This window comes from Dermochelys coriacea, chromosome 1 (genome assembly GCF_009764565.3).
Source record: "Dermochelys coriacea isolate rDerCor1 chromosome 1, rDerCor1.pri.v4, whole genome shotgun sequence".
Lineage (NCBI taxonomy): Eukaryota > Metazoa > Chordata > Testudines > Dermochelyidae > Dermochelys > Dermochelys coriacea.
This window is the reverse complement of record NC_050068.2, coordinates 152314062-152333070: the sequence shown is the minus strand read 5'-3', so window position 1 is coordinate 152333070 and position 19009 is coordinate 152314062. Positions and strand designations below refer to the sequence as shown.

Below are 19009 nucleotides of genomic sequence, written 5' to 3'. Positions count from 1 at the left end.
GGGGAGGAGCGTGGGTGGAGCATGGGTAGGGCCGCAGGCAGAAGAAGCAGGACAGGGAGCGAGCCTCCCTCAGGGGAAGCTTCACCCGCCGCCCATAAGCCTCTCCTAACTCTTATGAAACTTTTCCATATTTCTTTTTCATCACAGTTGACTCAAGATACTGCTGGGTACATAGAAACTGCTTCATTTACAGCACCTCATTCTTCCTGTCTTGTTTATATAGTGGCATCTTAATCCAGTGTGATCACTTCCCAAACCCTGAATTATGTTATCTCTGGCAATGAATTATGTCCTCAGGGAGGAACTCCCCTCCAATTACTTCTATTTATACATGCATACTTTGATAGTGAACAGCAGTGAGGAGGAAATAGTGCCTGACAAGGTACTGGTAAAACAAATTAACTACATTTAATATTACATGGGTCAGGCGAAATGATAGGTGGTCTGCACAAGTGAGAGAGGACACACAAGGCCCCTCCCACCAGAGCCCTCACACAGGAAACACCCATATGGCAAGTTTTGCCCTGACTTCAGTGGGAGCAGCATTGGGCCCATAGTACTTGAAAACTTCAGATTAGCTGGGAGTTGCTATCTGGATTTAAAAGTGGCTGAAGGATGATAAATAAATAGTTAATGGTTAGCACCAAAGCATTGAGTTGTTTATGGGGCAGCGGCGGGGGGGGGTGTGTGTGAACCACAGTGATTGCTGCTGGAACAATCCAGGTAACATTTCCATTAGCCAGCTAGGGATAATAGCATGTCAATAAGACTTGCAGAGGACTCTAGAAGTAGGAAAATAAGTACGTGTTGAATTCACGGTACCTGTCTGCCAGGGAAGTTCAATGTCAGTAGATGTTATCGGTTTTTCAACCTTTCCAATGTCAGAAGTGTATGAATAAACCAGACCTGCAAAATTCTACTTGCCATGGGTATTTTTTGTTTGATGAACAAATAAAATATCATCAGTTTTATCATTATCATCAAGGTAAGGGACAAGCAAGTAGATGTTATGCTCTGGTCACCTATATTTTAATGACAATTTGGAAGACTGGAATATGTTTGTCCATCCAACAACAACTTCACTTCTGGGGGGAGTTGCATATAATTTACTCCACCACTGTGGAGGGATCTACCTTCAGAACTGCACCTGGATCCCTATCTGACTGCTTCCAGAAGCTGGACAGTAATATGGAGGGGTGGGAGGGGGTGTTCAGACCCAGCTGGGGGGGCTTCACATAACTTATTATAGAGAAAGGAGCTAATAATGACTTTCTAATCTGGATCGGAACCTTCCCAAAATTGAAGGGTGTTCACATGGGAAGTTTGTATTAAAACCTATCTCCAGTCTTTTGTACATGATGTAACCTTCATTCATTCCAGTATGGCCTGGGACAGAGACTTGGAAATAGGGAACAACACTATGACCACAAGGCAAACTGGGAACCGAGGCTCCCTGTACAATGAATGTGAAGAGATAGGTGCCTTTGAATGCTATCCACAGAAGCCAGCATGCCAGGGAGCTGCTGCTTAGGCTAGCCCAGAGGAGATGCTGATGTGCTAATTCTCCCACCCTGCCCTTTCTCAGAGACAGGCCAGGCTTTAGAGAAGCACTTTACTCTGCTAGCAATTCACAACATTCTTCAGTGCTCTGTAGTTGCTTCCGAGCCCCCTGTTCTCTCCTTTCTCCCCCTGTGCTAGGAAGGCTTGAACCTGGGTCTCCAACATCCTGGGCAAGTGGGCTAACCACTGGGCTAAGAGGTAGGCACTACTACCACCAGCTGGCATTTGAAAGTAGCCCAACCTGGTAAGCATGCTCAGCAGGCCCCTTGAGAGAGTTAGGCAGCAGAACACTTATCGTCCCCTGGTTCACGCATCACCCTGGGGCTTAGGCAGGAGACAGGCACCCAGATGCCTAGAGTCAGGCAGCAGCACACATGCCCTAGGTTCTAAAACTTAGGCTCCTGAGAAACTTTTACTTTGAAGAAGTGTAGCAAGGCGGTGTAGCTCCCCGCCGCCCCCGAGGGGATGGAGCCCCTCCAGACACCAGAGTGGGCGGAGCCAGGAAGCTCTGAGCCTGCCCCCCAGAGGGAAAGGCGGCGACCTGGAAGTAGAAAGGCGGGGCCTCAGAGCTCACTAGAGGACCAGCCGCCGGGGGGGCCAGACGTAGCCCCCCTAGCCCGCGACTGGGAAAACCCTGCGGCCCCAGGTCCACGCCAAGACGGGCCGGACCTGCCCTGCGCCAGCTATCCGGGGGAGTTACCAGGCCTGCCGCTTGTCCACTGCCCCGAGGAACCCATGGTGCTGGACCCCCCGGGGAACAGCGCCGTGACCCAGGTACCAGAAGGAGGGGAGGTAGGAAGCAGCCTGGGGACAGCTGACCCTAGTCTGGCTGTAACTCTGCCAGAACCCATGTCAGTGTGTTGCGCTCAGGATCCCCACTGACCCAGCCGTGGTTGTTTGCTGCTGCTAGGGCCCCGGGCTGGGACGCAGTGGAGTGGGTAGGCCAGCGTCCCCCCCTGCCACCCAGCTTGTGGGTGACAGTCTCCCCCCTTCCAGGTCCTTGGAGGTCTGGGCTAATTCACACACGCTGTGTTGCTCAGCCTCTGCCCGAGGGCCTGAGCTACTGACTGTTTGGGGCCCCGCCCTGACCCAGGGCCCGGGCCTAGGGTGCTCATTCCAGTTACCGCAAGGGCTGCCGAGGGAGACTCCGGTGGCCGGACAAATTTGCCCAAAGTCAACTGGCTGTAGCGAGCTGGTATGACTTCACGCTGCCCCAGAGAGGGTCGAGCCCCGGCCTAGCCCCTTTACAAGAAGAAGAAAAAAAACACATAGGCATTGACTGACTGGCACCTACAGTGTTTGGCAGGAGTTCAATGGCTCAAAGTGGGGAATTTAGGCACCTAAATCTATGTTTAGGTGCTTAAGTAGCTTCATGGACTCCACTCTATGTGCCCAGACCAGTACCAGATGTAGCAAGAAGAGAGAGCAAATCCCTTGCTAGGGACTGGAACCGACTATCTTCATGCTGAAATGGATGCAAGCCACTAAATCAGCAGGGCGCCGCCTGGAAAGGTTTTGTTCTTAGAAGTTAGAAATATAGGCAGGGAATAAAATGAGAGGGAAATGCAGGCTAGTGCACCAGGGATATAGTCCAAAATGTGAGACATTCAGTGTCATGGACCAACTATGACATCAGTAAGGAGACTGAAGAACAACAAACAAAAAGAGTGGGGGGGACCAGTACAATTTGTGGTGTATACACAAAGGCAGGGGGCTGAATTCAATTAGTTCACCAGAATCACAGGACCTCAAATACTCATACACTTCCTAGCAAGCAATTACATGACACACACTCTCTACTTTTAGACATTTTAGGAACTTTTCCAAAAATTTTACCTCAAGTTGCATTTGCCCTACATGACTGGGATTGAGTCTCTAAAAGCCAGAATGGCTGTTTGCTGCCTCTTGTGGGATGTAGTTGGAAAGCCCAGGTGTGCACCCTGCTAGGGGTGGAGCTATATATTAAAAAAAAAAGAGAGAGAGAGAGACTCTGCTGCGGGAAGTTTGCAAACGAAGGAACAGAAAATTCTGGAGTCACAGAGTGTGCTCAGAGATGATTTCAGCAGTATACCAAGTTCTTAGGAAGCATATATTGTGGAATATTTCATCTGCTTGTATTTTTTTCTTCAGAATCTAGTCACAGACTTACTAAACCTGTTAAAGGTTTGGATTGTGCTTTTGTGAGAGCCTCGTTTTCCATGTTGGGTATGTTAGTGTTCTGTTTAAACTCTGTGTTGAACAAAAAGATCTTGGAGTGAGAAGCTACAAGAACCATCCCCGCTGCCATGGAAGCTGGACACAACATGAAAAAAGAATTTAAAAACAATCAAATCCCCCAGTACTAATGTTGCAAAATTACATAGAAAAGCATGCAAAATTCCAGCAACACCACAAGAAAAACATAGGTAAAAACATCTTATTCTGTGTCTTGGAAAAGAAACTTATTTTCTTCTCCCATGTATAAGAACAGTAATCTTATGTGGCCTTTTCTCATACACCACAGGGTTTTCCAAAACCCCTTCTCCACAGTCAGGCACCTTATGTCTCATATAAGATGAAATCATAAATATGTGGTATTTTACAGCATAATAAAGGCCTCAACCTTCCCATAAAGTAATACACTTTTAGAAACTTTTTCTCTTTTCCTTTTTCCTTCCTTCCCGCCAGATTTTTCTCTCCTTCTTCTGTATACCTTGGTGCCCCTTGTGCTCTGGCTCTGTCATTGTTGGCATTGCCTGAGTCTAATTTTTCAGTGTTTAATGATTTTTTTTTAATATTGTGCTTTTTCTCTCCGACCACACTCCATTCATCTCCTTCCTCCAGGAGATTTTTTTTTTCTCTTTCAGTCCCGCTCTCTATCTAGCTCTCTATTTTTTTGTCATTTTCTCTCTCCTGTTGGATGTTACTTTGCTCTGATTGTAATCTCCCTTCCCTTTTTCAAAGCTGACTCTGCTCTGTTAGAACTCATAGATTCATAGATTCATAGATACTAAGTCAGAAGGGACCATTCTGATCATCACCATTGATCATCTAGTCTGACCTCCTGCACAACGCAGGCCACAAAATCTCACCCACCCACTCCTACGAAAAACCTCACCTATGTCTGAGCTATTGAAGTCCTCACATCATGGTTTAAAGACTTCAAGGAGCAGAGAATCCTCCCTCAAGTGATCCGTGCCCCATGCTACAGAGGAAGGCGAAAAACCTCCAGGGCCTCTTCCAATCTGCCCCGGAGGAAAATTCCTTCCCGACCCCAAATATGGCGATCAGCTAAACCCTGAGCATATGGGCAAGATTCACCAGCCAGATACTACAGAAAAATTCTTTCCTGGGTAACTCAGATCCCATCCATCTAATATCCTATCTCAGGGGATTAGGCCTATTTACCCTGAATATTTAAAGATCAATTATTTACCAAAATCACATTATCCCATCATACCATCTCCTCCATAAACTTATCGAGTTTATTCTTAAAGCCAGATAGGTCTTTTGCTCCCACTGCTTCCCTTGGAAGGCTATTCCAAAACTTCACTCCTTTGATGGTTAGAAACCTTCGTCTAATTTCAAGTCTAAACTTCCTGGTGGCCAGTTTATACCCATTTGTTCTTGTGTCCACATTGGTACTGAGCTTAAATAATTCCTCTCCCTCTCCGGTATTTATCCCTCTGATATATTTATAGAGAGCAATCATATCTCCCCTCAACCTTCTTTTAGTTAGACTAAACAAGCCAAGCTTCTTGAGTCTCCTTTCTTCCCTGTTCCCCCAGGTTAATTTTCTTCTCTCTGTCTCACTCTCTCTTCTCCATATCCACTTTCAATGTCTTCCTCTTCCCCTTTCTTTTTCTTTTCCCTAAGTCCTTTTTCAGTTTCTCCCTCTTTCCTTCCCATGTCCCAGTTCAACTGCTCCCTGTTTTCTCCTCCCCATGTCCTACTTCTCCCTGTTCTCTTCTCCCCATGGGTCTGACCCAATTCCCAGTGAAGTCAACAAGAACGTTTCCATTAACCTGAATGGAAGTTGGATGTCTTTCAACCTCCCACCACTTTACCCTTGTCATAAATATAAAGGGAAGGGTAAACACCTTTAAAATCCCTCCTGGCCAGAGGAAAAACCCTTTCACCTGTAAAGAGTTAAAAAGCTAGAATAACCTCGCTGGCACCTGACCAAAATGACCAATGAGGAGACAAGATACTTTCAAAGCTGGAGGGGGGGAGAAACAAAGGTTCTCTCTGTCTGTGTGTTGTTTTTGCCAGGAACAGAAAAGGAATGGAGTCTTAGAACTTAGTAAGTAATCTAGCTAGATATGCGTTAGATTCTGTTTTGTTTAAATGGCTGATAAAATACGCTGTGCTGAATGGAATGTATATTCCTGTTTTTGTGTATTTTTGTAACTTAAGGTTTTGCCTAGAGGGATTCTCTGTGTTTTGAATCTGATTACCCTGTAAGGTATTTACCATCCTGATTTTACAGAGGTGATTCTTTTACTTTTCCTTTAATTAAAATTCTTCTTTTAAGAACCTGATTGCTTTTTCATTGTTCTTAAGATCCAAGGGTTTGGGTCTGTGTTCACCTATGCAAATTGGTGAGGATTTTTAGCAAGCCTTCCCCAGGAAAGGGGGTGTAGGGTTTGGGGAGGATTTTGGGGGGGAAAGACGGGCGTTTCCAAACGGGCTCTTTCCCGGTTATATATTTGTTAGACGCTTGGTGGTGGCAGCAATAAAGTCCAAGGGCAAAAGGTAAAATAGTTTGTACCTTGGGGAAGTTTTAACCTAAGCTGGTAAAAATAAGCTTAGGGGGTTTTTCATGCAGGTCCCCACATCTGTACCCTAGAGTTCAGAGTGGGGAAGGAACCTTGACAACCCTATATTCTCTTTCAACCCCTCTCACTTTCCCTCTATAGCCTCACGAACTCCTGTTTAAGTTTCTCTGATTCTTTCCTGCTCATACCCTCTTTCAAATTTTCTCCTCCCTAGGTCCTGCTTTCACTTTTTCTTTCTCATTCCTCTCCCTGCTCCATTTCAATCTCCCCCATTTCTCTCTCATCCCAGGCCTTTTCATGTAAGCCTCTAGCCAAACAGTCTGCCTCCTCTGTATTTTAGCTGGCTATCCTAGCAATCTAGTCTTTTATTCCACACCCACTACTGTTGTATCTGGACACCTTACAAGTTTTAATTGAAACAAAAGATTAGTGTGTGTGTGTGTCTCTCTCTCTCTCTCTCCTAGAAATATGTGCTTTGTTTTTGAGTGTAGTGTCCTTCCTCTCCCTTTCCCAGTAATTCTTGTAGGAATGAAAAGCCAAGAACACGAGTTTCGAAAAGCAGTGAGGTCAATGCTCATTCTTTTTTGCAGGAGTGAATCCCATAATCTCTCTCATTTGGGAGAGGACATGAGTTGTCTGTGTTAAAGTCAATGTGAAGATTACAATTGATCTCACTGGGAGCTGGATCAGAACCTTCAGAGGAGAGAGAGGTTGAAAGAGGACATAAGAAGAGAGATACAGATGTGGGGAAAGGTTCATAAGTGAGCATGGGGAGAATACAGAGAAAAAAGAGAGATTAAAAGAAGACCACACTCCCTGCAAGATCACCTCTCTCTCTCTGCAATCAAGTCCTCCCAGGAAAGCTACATTTCTCCAGAATAATGGACCAGCTACCAAAAGCTTGTGGGTAGAAACTGACCCAGGGAATAGGGAGAAGGAGGATTCACCATTTGTGGTCTCATCTTCGTCCTCCCTCAGCTCTCATCTGCTGCTTCTCCCAAACACCTGCACTAGGCAGGAAAACAGGAGGTGCAAACCTGAGGATTCTGCCTCATCTAGCCCAAACCCTGGAAGATGCCTCCATTCACAGGCCCCAAAAGGAGCCATTAGTCCAGGGAGGGGCCTGATGGATGAATCCTCCCCAAAGCTTCCACAAAGACAGAAGAAGTGGATAGGAAGGAACACATTCTGAGGGTCTCCCCTGATCTTTCCACAGGATTTAGAGGGAGAAGCAATAGAAATCAGTGAGGTGAGGGCAGTTGGTGTAGCGCCATGGACTTCTCCCAACCCTTCCACAGAGCTAGAAGATGAGGAGAGGAGCAGTCTTGTCCCTGGGGTTGAGGTCCTCTTCCAAACCTTTCCATAGGGCTGGGAGATGAGAAGTACTTGAAGTGGGGCCTGGATGGGGGAAACAGTGAGAACCTGGCCAGGGCAGGGTGGGAGGCAGCCGAGCTTCCCACAGGGTTAGGAGGCACCTCACTTCCTTTGGGGGAGGGAACATTGCTCAGGAGTACTTGTTGCACCACCAAAGGCTATGTACAAAACCCTTGTATTCAGGCAAGACTTTGCAAATTAAATCTTTCAATCTTTTCATTTTGCCAAATTCAAATCAATAATGCCCCTTTAAATAAATAACATGGAGTAGTAAGTTAAAACTCCCTGAGTCTTGTTGTATTTAGTCACCATGTTTTTTCAACCCACCAGCAGTAAATAATCTGTACTTGCCATGATGCTCCTGTAATCAGAATTAGAGTTCCTGTAGGTTTCATTTTCTCTTCCTTTCCCTCTGCTAGGAAAACATGGGGGGGGGGGGGAGTGGTAAAACTCTACTTTAATGCCACCCACCATTTCCCCTCTCCTGAACATTCATAACTCTCAACTCCTTTTTTGGCTGCTTAGTCACTCTCCCTTGGTGTTAAGACTTTGCAGCACATACAGTGTGACAACAATTCAACGGCCTAGTCTCAGACCCTTAGAATACCAATATCAGGGGAATTGTCCTGTTCGGGGGCCAGAGACGACCCGTACCTGCTGATAGCAGAGTGAGGGCTTTGGCAGTGTTACAAGTAGCAAATTGAGGGGGAAGGGGGGGATGATCCCCAATATTCCACCACACATTGCTTCTGTCAGGGACCTGTACTATTACTTCTCCGTACACTGCCAGCAGCTTTATGGGGCTGATGTAACCTCCATATATCATGTACTGGGGGTGAGGAGGAAAAAAAACCACAGAGGGTTTGGGGGGTGAATGTCTGGTGAGCTAAATTGTATTATGTTATTTCCTTGGCCCACTGAATATTTTGGTGGAGGAGTAGGCATAGAGCTCACTGCAACTCCCTCCATGACCATTCTCAGGCATAATATGTGGTCCCCAGTGGTCTGATCATTCTCAGGACTTGTCAGACTTGTATAAACCCTCATAGGTATATTATCTCCTTGTTCCCATAGAAGGGGGGTCTTAGGATATGGCTTTAAACCAATCCTTGTAACAACATTGCAAGGACAGAAAATACACATGTGCATAGATGCCAAATTATGATTGCTGTGGAAACCACAGCGTTGAATTTTTTGACTTGTGTGTGATTAAAATGTCAGCCTGTAATAATAACATAGTGGGGTATTGCACTGAATATGTTATAATTTTAAAGAAACATCTGCAGGGAGGAAAAGACAATAACACTGTGTCCTTTCAAATTAAATATAACCCAATGATAATAGCTTGAAACGTGTGTAAAAATTGCCAGATTTCAAAAGCAGTGATTTACAGGTTGGATAGAAAGCTAATCATGTTAACATGCAGAAGAAGAGAAAAGATTAGAGTGTATATGAAGCAAGAGGAGAAATACCATCATCTGGGAGAAGGAAGAACAGACATACAAAATGAGCATATTATTGGTATAAAACAATAAAGATCATCATACTATATTGAACTATAGTTTGAGTACTTAATTCCACTGTATATGTGAACATATAGTCTCATCTCAGAAACAGAATCAGTAGCCTAACAAACTAGAAGGTTACAAAGCAGCAAAGCAGATCAAGTTCTTTTTGCCACTTATTAAATCAAATGTAACATTTTTGCAAAATTCTTGTATTTCAGAGTACCTAAGACAAGCGTGTCTGATGGTGAGGTGGCAAGGTACTATGCTGTCATATACATTTGAAAAGGAGTACTTGTGGCACCTTAGAGACTAACAAATTTATTAGAGCATAAGCTTTCGTGAGCTACAGCTCACGAAAGCTTATGCTCTAATAAATTTGTTAGTCTCTAAGGTGCCACAAGTACTCCTTTTCTTTTTGCGAATACAGACTAACACGGCTGCTACTCTGAAACCTGTGATATACATTTGAGGAAACCTCAAGACTCTCACTTCAGAGAATAGTGAAGAACAGCTGTAGCTCAGACATGATTAACTTGGTCCAATGAGGGATGAGAGCCATCTTTCTCTAAGAACACCATCTATTTGATAATCCACTGAGTGACAAGGAGGGCAGCTAAAAAATAGTGCATGCCCATGTGCTGAAGGACACTGAATGCTAATAGTGCAGTGAACTGAAGGGACCCCAGAATAAGTGATAGGCCCTGCACATAGTCTTGGAAGACACCCTCTCCCTTCCAAAAGAACATGTAGATTCTGTCGGTGGAAACACAGGGGTGTTTACAGTCTCATGTGTCCTAATCACTCACAAATAATGGGAAAGACTTCAAAAGTGCATTTTTATTTCTTTTCCAAGGAAAACTAAAAGTGGATTGAAGCCATGAAAAATGAGGAGTTGGGGCATTCCTCTCAGTGTATTACATCTGCATTAACTTTGCTGTGCCTTCTTTGGCACTGTTGCTCATGACCATCTATCTTTATTACCTTGAGGCCTGGGCAAAGGTAGTCAGTCCACTCTTGCTCCTTATAACACCACCCAAAAGAGGGTTGTAAAGGAAAGAGGAAATAAGGCCTTATGTGCATAAATAGAAGACAAGTAAAACGAAAAGCTCTGTGTAAGCTCAGAGGCTTGTCTCTCTCACCAACAGAAATTGGTCCAATAAAAGATACTACTGCATCACCATGTCTCTATAAAGCAAAAGACATCTTGCATTGCTGGGGTAGGTCTCTTATTGCATTTATTCTTACTCTTTAAACATAGCTACACCAAATTCTGCCCTGATCAGACTACCCCATTCAATCTCACTGAAGCCAAAGGAATTGCACAAGATATATGTTAACACAGAATTTTCACACATAGGCACTAAATTATCCAACATCAAAGGTAATCAAAGTGGTCTACCTACAGAACAGGGTACTGGCAGTCCCTGGACAGCTGGTTGGTCATATGGTGCTGGTTTCTCTTCCTTGTTTTCAGCTGCTAAATTATATTAGAAGAAGCTGAAAATAAAGAATTCCTTCATACTACTTTTGTACATTAACAATTGTTATGTGAATACAAAGGAGAGGGGAGTATCCAAAAGACACTGGGAAGAATTTTCAAGAGCACCTAAGTGACTTAGGGGCCTAAGTCCCATTTTCAAAAATTAATTAGGCCCAGATACTCAAGGGTATTTAGATACCTAACTCCCATTGATTTCAATGGAACTTGTGCTCCTAGGAGCAGGTAACTTTTGAAAAATGGGACTTGGGTTCCTAAGTCCCTTAGGCATTTAAAAATCTTTTACTCTGAATTCCTAACTCAGTTTTGATACTGAGACGTAGGCACCTATGTCTCTTAGGGACTTCTGAAATTTTTAGCCCCTCTACTAAGGTGTGGTCCACATTATGGAAACATTTGAGAGAGCCTTTTATACATTATTAAATATTGTACTAATGATGCTAGTGAGAGCTGAAAAGTCTACACATTCTTCTTTGTTAAAACCTGATTTCTTACTGTTTTCAAATTCACATTTGTTTTCAGTATTCTGCACTCAAATGCAATTTTCTAGCTTTTTGTAAATGCATGCAGAGCATTCTAACAACCACCTTGTTCCTCCTCCTCCCCATACATGCTCACTACTGGTATATTTTCCTTTCAGTGTGTGTGTGTGAGGGGAGATGTTTGAGAGAGAGAGCGAAACACTCCCCTTAATGCCAACAGCAATTAGATGGCACATCAAAAGAAGAATATAATGTACTTTATAATGTACATCATACACTAGCTTCCTGCATTGATGGCTCTGCTTTCAGCAGGACTAATTATACACTCTGACATTTTTCAAAGTATTGATTGGTGATCAGCTATCATTTTTAAATTAAAAATCAGCCCATCCATATACAAATAGTAAGTTAATAAAAGTAGTAGTATTCAAACAAGAAAGCACCATGGAATCACATCACATAACATCATTATCCATTCAATTAAAAACTCAAACATGCCCAGATAATGAAATCAGGCCAAGAGCTGGTCTGGAGTTTTGAGGGAGGAGGGGTGGTGCGAATGGGTTTGTAGAGAAAGGGGAGTGAACTGGGAAGGAAACAGTCCATGGGAAAAATGGCCTCATGGAGGTGAAGAGGGAGAACATTAAGGGAAATCATGGCAGTGCAAGTGGGAAGGCAGCTGTTGAGGCAGGTGGTATGAACCACCTTGTATGTGATCCTATGATTATTACTCAGGCAAAACTCTCATTGAAGCCAATTGAAGTTTGATCTAAATAAAGTCAATGGTATTAGTCTCACCCTGTGTAGATTGTATATAGCTGTAGGATTTGGTGGTGTGTAAGTGCCTTTGTTGGCCTTTTTTAGCTAGAGCATTCTAAACATCCACTTTTGTTATTAACATGTGAAAAGCCCAGAATGATATTGTACCTGCCAACATCCTCCAACAAAAAAGCAGTAGATTGTCCATTTTCTTAATTGTTCATATATTTGCATAAATTCAGGCAGAACCCACTATAAGCATGTGCATTCCCATTTTAAAGTTATACTATAATACGGTGCCAGTGTGGGGAGATAACTACATGCATTTTGGGGGTATCTAGATTGCTTATCCTAGATACCATACATGCAAGTTGAGGAAATAAATACATTTTCAATAATATTTCTATTCCCCTTTTCATGAAGACAAGTCTTAAGAGGCCAGTTTCAAACTTGACTAGGATGAAATAGGAAATCTGAGAAACATGGATATTAAAATTAGAAAAAAGAAAATGTTTTCTTAGAATAAATGCCTTGTTAGAGTCTCTTGGGAATCTGGATTTGGATAATCTACATTATGAGAGAAGCAAGGGGAACAGAAGATTACTTTTAAATATTTTAGAGCCAGAGCTCTAGTTCTGCACATGCAAAAACCACTCTCAGCTTTCAAATAATAGCTCCCCCTCTTCCCCACTGAGCCAAGAACCAACAAAAGCAGTAGACTGGTCAGGTTTCCCCCTAGATCAGAAAGAAGGGCTAAAATGTAGTACTTTATCTAAGGTATCTAATCTTTGTTTTCACACAGTCCCCACCAGTGCAGTGCCCAGCAAAAGCAGCAGATTTGGCAAGTCTTATCATTCTCCAGACACTTAGCTAAAACAGCAATCAGTGGCATTCCAACAACTCGGGCCAAGAGTGTTTCTTCCATATCTGAGTAATGTGGGGATCTTTCATGCATGGGGGATGAAAGGGAGAGGAGGTTGTGCACTGTCATATCACCTTCTCTCTTCATTTCTTGGACCCTAGTTAAGATTCTTTTCAAGGCTGGGATTAGGGTGGCAGGAACTGGGCAGGCCTGGCCAGCAATGGACATTCTATGACTGGGTGGGGACAAGCCCTAACCTGTATTACTTTTTCTGCTGGACCCCTCCACCCTTGGGAATTCCCGCTTTAAGGAGCATCCTTAAACAGCAGTGCCAGGGGAGGAGCTAGGGCCTCTGCATAGACAGCCCCAGCCTCCTATGAGTCCTGGGGCAGAACTCAGCATTCCAGGGCAAAGGCTGGGGGAAGGGTTAAATTCCTCCCTATCCACCCTTCTCCCCACAGAATGATGTGGAAGAAATTCAAGGAGGAAATCTTCACACAGCATTCCTCCTCACAGACTCCCTCCCCTGCAGCCAGCAGGTATGTCAGCAAGAGGGGTGGACCTGATGACATGCAAAACTGTGGATTATTGTGAATTATTACATTAGATACATTGCCTGTTTTCTCAACCTAAATACAGTTTACAAGTGGGAAACTTTTAATAAACAGGCTGGTCTGCTCAAATAGTCACAGGTACCAGTTCTAGGACTGTAGGGCATAAGCAGTGTTCAATATACCCAGCTTTTAACATGAAGATGCTACTGCAAAAGAGCCCTGAGCAATTACAGAGGGGGTGGGGGGGCGGAATGGAAGAATTATTTTAGAATTATTTGTATGTAGATAATCCTAATAAAAAGATCCAACACTGTTTAATTAATACTATGACAGATCCTACAGACTTCACTAGACAAGCTCATTTAATGGCTTGTGATTTTAATACAGAGGCACCACCTGCTTTTTCTCTAATCTCTCAAGGTTTTTATATACCATCTATTCCTGTGGTTTTATATACCATCTATTCCTGCACTACACAAAAGCCCAGAACTAAAAGGTGTTTTTCTCACTCCATTAAACTTGGGCAGATAAGTATGAACTTGTGTGAGGGGGGACTTTCTTTTTAAAGAGCATGGATTTTCGCAGACAGGTAGTAACAACAAACTGAGTAATTGCAGCAAAGTCATTTTTGCAAATGCCTTTTCTAAAGGTGTTTGTAACTTGATTAATGCAATTAATTTGGACTTAAACTTGGCATGCCAGGCCTCAGTCCGAAAATGAATTACTTTTCAAATTTGACACTAGTATGTTTGGACATTTGTAATTTTTCAAAGTGACAAACAAATGACCAAAAAACCCCACAAAAATCCATGTGACCAATTGTACTTAATTTTGCCATAATGACTTCTTTACTTGCACTTTGCCCAGATGTATGGTCTGTTATATCTCACCTCCTATTTTTTGTCTATATGTTATCTTCTTAGATAAATAAGCCCTTTGCGACACGGGCTGTACGCTTTGGCTAAGCCGCTAAGCTTTAGAGCACCAACCATGTTGCTGGCCAAATATAAATGATGTAATGTTAAAATCTGTAGGAAAGGGCTCTATGGGAGGAAATCTCTGCAAGGATCTTCTCACAGAATCATTTCCCACTAGCCCCAATTATCTCATCAATGGGGAGGAAGATAGGTTTTTACTGTCCCTCTTTTCCTATGGAACAGGGTGCAGAGCCCTTCCTCAACCTACCAGATCCCCACTTGAGTGGCCAGGCCCATTTCAATGGAAGCCTTGTGTCTTGGCACCAGCTCTGGCCCATGGTGGAAATCCAGCTTCCATTGAAGCCAAGCTACCAGGGATTCACCTGGCTGCAGCAGCCCCTGGAGTGGGGCCTATGTAGAAAAGGTAATACCACCTCAAGCTATATTTGCTTTCACAAGCTAGGTCTATTGGGAAGGAGATGAGTCAATGATACTCCTGCCCAGCTCTACTTAATCTCCATCCTTTGACCCTGCATGAACCTTGTATACCATGGAGCACCCTCTGCAGTGTTTGGAAGGTATGAGTGTGTCATTGAGATGAGCCCTTCATTCGACACAGGAATGGGGAGAGCCACATATGGCCCAATGGATGTCAGATTTTCCTGTGGGATGCCTCACTGTTTCTAATCAAGGTTAGTGTCAAGATATTGGTTTCATATCATTAATCTATGCCAGAACTGGACATAGAAAGTATAATGTTTAGGCCCTTCTTTCCTCGATCAGTATTTGGGAGGGAAGAAGAAAATCTTATTGTACCATGTTCTTCTTATAAAGATAGGCAGCTGTCGAAGGCTTCTCTGGAGTTGGGGATGTTAGAAGTAGTCCCAGTGGAAATGGAGTGGTGGGCAGAGTGCCGACAAAGCTGTGAAATAAATACATAGTTTATTCAATGGTTACGGAAATACAATTGACCCAGAGATGTCATGAACATAAGTGTTATTTAGATTTTGCCTGTATCTTTAAAAGTAGGGAGAAAAATGAGATGGAAATTAACTGCAAAAAACCTATGCTAATGTAAAATGAATGCTGCAAATGTAAACACAGAAAAAGTTAAATCTCCCATAACAACATCAACTCTTTCACATCGCACATATTATATGGGAAGGTAAACACCTCACATCCAAAGTAATAATCAAAAGTAATATGTATGTAGTAGCTGATACTGTAAGAACCTTAACTGGGCTACTTCTTGACTTCTGTGTTGTTGCATTTGCAACCTTAGGCCCAAATTATGACTATGTTGTGCAGGTGCACCAGATCGGGGAGAGGGCCCAAGAAGCCCTTTTCCCCATGCACACCCAACAAAGAAGGTAGCCATTATATAAGTACAGGGAAATGAGAGGCAGGGACCAGCTAGCAACGCAGGCAGAGCTAATGGCTTTACAGAGAGATTCGTCTGCATGGGGCAGGACATAACAGTGGAGCAGTTTTTCAAAGGCACAGAAAAAAACAGTTCTCAAAATGTTCCCACCACTGCTGGTAAAGGCATATAATGCCACCAGCCACCATCACTTGGGTAGTGTACTGCCTCCTCCAGTGTACCTCTGCCTCCCAGGAAGCATAGGTTTGCTCTTAACATTGTATTAACCAAAGTACTTGCATTCAGCATTTTATGAGAGTCTTATATGGGTCCTACACTCTTCCATTCCCAATTACTTTCCTGTGTGCAGACTGGCATGCACCTTTGCCATCCCAACACTTTACCAGCCAGGGGCTCATTGTACACACTTGACAGAACTATACAATATGCTTTATGAAATGTACATTTAATCCAACACAACCCTTCATCCATCCAGGACTGCAGCCCATGGCCATAATGCCCTTTGGCCACCATATCCCCAGTATCCTCCATAGGATGTTAAACCATCCCCCTGCTAAGATGAAGCCATGATTTCTCCACCTAACTTTTGCCCTTTTGTGGCTTTATATGCAGAAAGGTATGATTCAGCACTTAAACCACAGTGGTGTATTGTATGTGCTTTCATACAACTGACTATTCCATGAATAATGCCTTGTAGTAGTTGGTAGACAGCATATATAGAGAGTTGTAACCAGTTTGTAAAGTATGCAAAGGGTTTTGAGACTTAATTATTACTCTACCAATATCTGAAATACAGTTTACTTGGTTTATTTTCTTATCATCAGAGGTGAGTTAAAAAATACTACTACTTCACAATTTGTACCTCTTCTGGTTTATATAAAAATGTTGTAGGTTTTTTTAAAAAAAAAAACTTGCCTTTTCTTGTAAGTCATATCCTTGGAGAACACTCCATTCACTACGTTGTTAGACTGCAGCTTTGAGGGAGAAACTTTTTAAAGGCAGATCCTATCTGTAAGCATGATTTAATCTGAAATCAGAACTGCTTTATTGGCCCAAACTAATGGTTTATTTAGTCCAGTATCTAATTTCCAGCACTTACAAATGCTTAATGCTTCAAAGGGCGATACAATGCCCAGTAATACAGCTAATTGTGCAACACTATACCATTAAGGGAGATTTCTTCCCAGTCAGTTTATGGCATGAAGACTCAGAGTGGTGGACTTTGTATTGTATCCTTGCTACTGAAATTTCAGATGTTATGATTTATATGTCATTTTAAAACATATTTTTAAGCTAAGTTGTTTTCTTCAATAACATGGCAGCAATGAATTCCATACTTTGGACTTTGCATTGGAAAAATATTCATTTTTATCTATTTTAAATTCAAAGACGTTTTATTTCATCAAGGGTGCTCTTTACTTATTCATATGATTTAAGTAAAACAGAAGAACTTGAATGGCTTCTCTACAGTCCTTTATATTATATACACATATATCACCTTAAGCTTTAAGGTTTTCTCATACGGAAACTCTGTTTCCACTCCCAAATACCTCTAATAATTTTCATTGTTCTCCCTCTGAATCTTTTCTATTTCTGTTGTATTTTTTAGATGTGTCCAAAATCAAATGTAATATTCAAGATGAGAATATACTATCAATTTACTAATGGATATTTTCTACTAGCATATTTGTGGTTTTGATCAGCACTATAAATTGAGTATACACTAAATCTTTACTGGGAGAGATTACAACTAATTCAGAATTAAATAGTTAAACTTAAAATAACAGGGCCTGTCTTTTTAATAAGCAATTTTAAACACAGATAGTGTTGTAGTCTTAAGATGGTTTATCTGGCAAGACTCTCATACAAAACTAAATAATAAAGCAGAACAAGTTCTTCCTGCAAAACTTCCAGGAGTACAAAATTTAAAACAGTCCCAAGGCAAGGCATCAAGGTAAACCTCATTTTTACCGGTCTTTGTTCACTAATAGAGAGCCTTACCACCTGAGAAGTTAGGAATCCCTTGTAGTACTTCTCATTACCCCATGTATTTTTCCATGCATCACCTTATTGGGAAGGGGATACACTAGACTAGTAAAACAGACTGATTAGCAATGTTACTACTAAAGAGTTAGGTTAAAAAGTCAGATATGTTTTTCAACGTCTCCTCAGTTATGTCATTAATAAATACTTCGATTTATTAGGAATATAGGACTGGAAGGGACCTTCTTGTTCCCTGCTATACCAGTCATATAAGCTTGTTCATAAACTGATCAAACTCCATCTTTCAAACAAATTGGGTTGTCTGCCCTGGTCCCCAACTGCTCCTATTGGAAGGCTGTTCAAGAATCTCACTCCTTTGATGGTTAGAAACCTTCTTCTAATTTCCAGTTTAAATTAGCACTGGAAGCATTGATGAACTTTAAAATACATTTCAACATTTAAACTGTTTACTTTCTTCACTTTACTCAACTTGGACAATGAAAACTGACCTGCTAGTATCAGTGTCTGCTTCTCATGCACTAGTACAATGTCACAGTGAGACGCTGAAAAGAGTGTTGGGGAATTTTTAAATCTAAGCAAAGGTGGTTTTTGTTTGTTTGTGCACATGCTGCATGGCAGTGTCCTTTTAAGTACATTAAGATATATACAAACTATTAGCCTTTCTGAGCATGAAAAATTTGAAAGTGATAGTGTCTGAAGATTAAGTGTATTTTATCACCGAACATAAGTATTTCATGACGTGAAAAGCAAAGCTGTTAACCCTATCTGTTTGTCATATGCACACATATATTGTATTCGTAAGTATACTGTAATGTTACTTAGGACTTATTCAAGGGCAAGCCTTTACCAAACAATAAAATGTACTATGTGCTACACCATCTAATGTTACATATATATGTAGAGAGAAAGAGAGAACTAATTACAGGGCCTATTACTTCAGCAAATGGGAAAAAATGCACAGAGAATAAAATCTATACCATTCTGGTAACATAGAGCCGGTTGCTAGTAACCATTAACGTATATTGTCAAATACTTTAGTTTAAACAGGGATTGACCTTTATATTGGTATACATACATCCTGACAGACTAGTCTCACTATGTTTAACAGTTGAAGTAACTAAAAACATATTGTGTACGGTATATTTACTAGACCCATTTTTAGCAGTTTTGCATGTTAGCTAGTCCTCACTAACAAATTACCCCTTTATATCCAGTGCCTTGTAACATATCACTGGAAATACAATTTTACGTTAATTTAGAGATGTAATTAACATATTTAGGTTGTGTATGTGAATAATTAGTATTTAATGCAAGTAGAGAAGAGGGAGTATAACAAAAAAAGTTAAGCCAATC

The 19009-nt window shown here is 42.0% G+C and overlaps 1 long non-coding RNA gene across 1 annotated transcript; it reads right to left on the bottom strand.

Annotated features, from left to right (window-relative positions):
- Positions 1-2156: 2156 nt before the first annotated feature.
- On the bottom strand, positions 2157-10791 carry LOC122458198. Its single transcript, XR_006278106.1, has 3 exons — positions 10603-10791; positions 3397-3515; positions 2157-2802 (listed from the first exon to the last, which is right to left on the bottom strand). It is a non-coding gene; the product is annotated as an uncharacterized LOC122458198 (long non-coding RNA).
- Between the last annotated feature and the right edge of the window lie 8218 nt (positions 10792-19009).